General features: G+C 47.4%; 1 protein-coding gene across 1 annotated transcript in view; it reads left to right on the forward strand.

Annotated features, from left to right (window-relative positions):
- Positions 1 to 1,647: 1,647 nt before the first annotated feature.
- Positions 1,648 to 3,055, forward strand: part of SUDS3 (SDS3 homolog, SIN3A corepressor complex component) — a 36,833-nt gene continuing 35,425 nt past the window's right edge. The window contains exon 1 of the mRNA XM_025208563.1: positions 1,648 to 1,664. The gene's annotated coding sequence lies outside the window, so the exon portion shown is untranslated. The remainder of the gene's footprint in view (positions 1,665 to 3,055) is intronic.

Raw genomic sequence — 3,055 nt, forward strand, 5'->3', positions numbered from 1 at the left:
TGCATCGGCGCTCGACTCTCGCGTCTGGGAGCTCGGGCGAGCCGAGCTAATCGGGGCTCGGCTCTCGACTCGCCAACCTACTCCTTGCCTGCGCGGGGCGGGTGGAGCCGACTGGGCCGCCGTCACTGCCCGCAACAGCGGGGCCGATGTTGGGGGAAGGGGATCTTTGCATCGGTTGTTGATTTAGAAGGCTGTGCTCTCTGGGCCGTGGCGATCGACTAGATCCTTCTCCACACAGCTCGGACCCAGAGAGCGCTCGGGACGATCGGTGCTCGATTGGAAGCCCTGAAAGGCGCGGGCGGCCGGGGGGTTAACTCCTTGTGGGAAAAGACGGGAGTTTGAATGGGGGTATCGATCCATGGGGGCCCATTCAAACCGAAAAGTGAATTTGAGGCTTGTCCAGTCTAGATGGAAGAAGCATGTACTCTTTAAACGAGTCACTCTTGCACATGCATAGCTAGGCCTATTTTCATCTGGATTAACCTGTGCGTTTCAGTATGGATAAGACTTAACCAGGAGAAGCAACAAAACCGGACAAGGGGAAAGGGATTGCTAACAATATAAAGGGGAGAATTTGCTTACAGAGTGGTGTTTTAAGGAAGAAAAGGCTCAAAGGGGCAGGAAGAGCTTTCCAAGTAGACGATACAACAAGAAATTAACTATTGGAATAGCAAGGGCAATAAGAGGATGGGGGATTCTTACAATACAAGGAGTCTTCCGCAATCCTCACCAGCGGGGCGAGGGCTGCAGTGCTCATTGTTCTTTTCTTAACTTCCCCCCCCTGCAAAAAATGTCCTCAGTCGCTCACAGCTCAAAACCACCTCTGGTGTTAGCCCCTGACCATAATTTTTCACAGTATGCTATGTTACAAATGTTCTGGTCACAACCATCTCATTCCCATGAACAGACTTCACTTTCCAAACTAACCTAAAGTATTATTGACAGGTTTTTTTTTCAATATCAACATATTGATTCTTTTACATGCTGTGAGCCCAAGTTTGGTATCACAGCTACTCCATGAATGGTAATAGCTGATACGGGCAAAGCAAGACAGACAGCTTTCCTCAAAGGAATGGATATGCAGATACAACAAAAGGAAAAGACCTTTGGTGGAGACTTTGACTCTATACAGTAGCCTGAATAAGGGGCACAAATTCTCTCTGAATGCTGAGATGTGAACAGTCAAGTTGTCACTATTGCGGGGGAAACAGCACATTCCTTAAAGATAAGCCTCCTCCCTTGGGTTTCAACTGAATACCTGAAAGATGACAGCATGAGGTTTCCGCATAAGTCTAGCACTGAACATGGAGACTGAAGTGTGCTGAGATGAGAGCAATGCAGCACATGGGATTCTAGTGTTAACCACAGAATAATTTAAACATTTCTGAATCAACAATTATACCTAGTCTCTCACTGATTATCACCATCCCCTTTCAGTTCCTATCACATGTGATGTCATATCAGTAAATATACCTGGCCTTTGAAAGTAACATAAAAACAGCATAATTTGGAAAAGTTATTCTGCTTCAAGAGGGGCTGAAGGCAAACATGCCACTGGAGACAGTCCTGGATTCAGCCTCACCTGTGACTAGTTCACCTCTCAACTTTAGTGACCTCTCTTGAAAACTGTTGGCTTTGAGCCTCAATCCCATCATCTGTAAAAGGTGAGTAATGTTTACATATGTAAAAAAAAGATGTAATAAATACTTAACAAGGATGTTGCAAGGCTAAAAACGTTAATCTCCATAACAGATCTTTGGCCAAAATGCAAAATAGAAGGGCTAAGCACTTATACATTTTCACCCTTTTAATAACAATGAGTACACTAGCACCTCTCACTGCTTGTCAAGGCCTAGTTTTATTAATTTCACACTGCATTGCTTTGGTGATCATTCTTTGATAGCACTTTTTAAATATTATTTCTTTTTTCCTGATGACAGGGTTACAGTACATAGGACATATGCCTCAGTGAGTCAACATCTCATGACTCTGGGGAACATACCCTGCAAATGTTAAGGTAAATGCTTAGTCACAACTCCGCTAGTTATAAACCAATATCAACCAGTTGATCAGTACATCTTAGATGGCTTGTCTTCCCATAAAAGAGCTAACACAGGGCGTGTCTACATGAGGTGCTTCATGTTCAGAAACTGATTCTACTGTGCATTAGCACGGCAGGCAAAGCCTATGTTAACGCACAGTAGATTTAGTCTAATGCACAGTAGCATCAGAAAAACGTTAATCTGCGCTAATGCACAGTAGCAACAATTATGACGCATTTAGTACCTGTCACAGCAGGTACTAAACTTAATGTAATTACAGTGCATTAATAAACGTGTAGATGTGCCCACAGACACTTCACCATAAATCCAGATTTTAGCATTCTCGTGCTCGGGTTGAAGGCCTCGAATAGCCTCTCCAAGCCTGTAATTAGCAACGTGCAAGACAAAGGGTTTATCTGTATGGCTCCAGGGACACAGCCTGGTAAGAGCATTTGAACATTACAAGACTGAAAAGGATCTCATCTCTGAAAGGCGCTTATCGCTTTGGAGGGAGTAAACCCACTCCTGGCACAGAAGCTGTTATCCATGGGTGTGAAGCAGTTACCTCAGTTGGGGGATGTGATACCACAACTATCAGCGACAGCTTGTTGGGGACACGGGAAAAGGAAAAAGCGAGTCCTTCGAAAGGAATAAGAAGAGCAGAGGTGCCGTTGCACTTCAGTCCTCATCACTTCAACATCCTGCCCCCGGGCACCTGAAGACAAACAGCAGATCATCGTATGGGCTGGCTGGGGGCGTGACATGGCTGTCGCGCACCGGCACACACGTGAATCCTGGCCCCCTGGGGCCCCGGGTCAGGTCAGGGTAACGCGGCGCTGCAGAGCCCAGGACCCTCCTGGAATGGAGACCCCGGGCGGAAAACACCCGGCGCTGGGCCGGGCCGGGGCATCGCGGCGGGATGCCCTGGAAGCCCGCGACAAGGCGCGCTGGGGACGAGCCGGAGCCGAGCAGCTCTGCAGGAGCCGCCGGGCCTGCAGGAGGCAAAGAGGGGA

The sequence above is a fragment of the Alligator sinensis genome, unplaced genomic scaffold (assembly GCF_000455745.1).
Source record: "Alligator sinensis unplaced genomic scaffold, ASM45574v1 scaffold692_1, whole genome shotgun sequence".
In the NCBI taxonomy this organism is placed as follows: domain Eukaryota; kingdom Metazoa; phylum Chordata; order Crocodylia; family Alligatoridae; genus Alligator; species Alligator sinensis.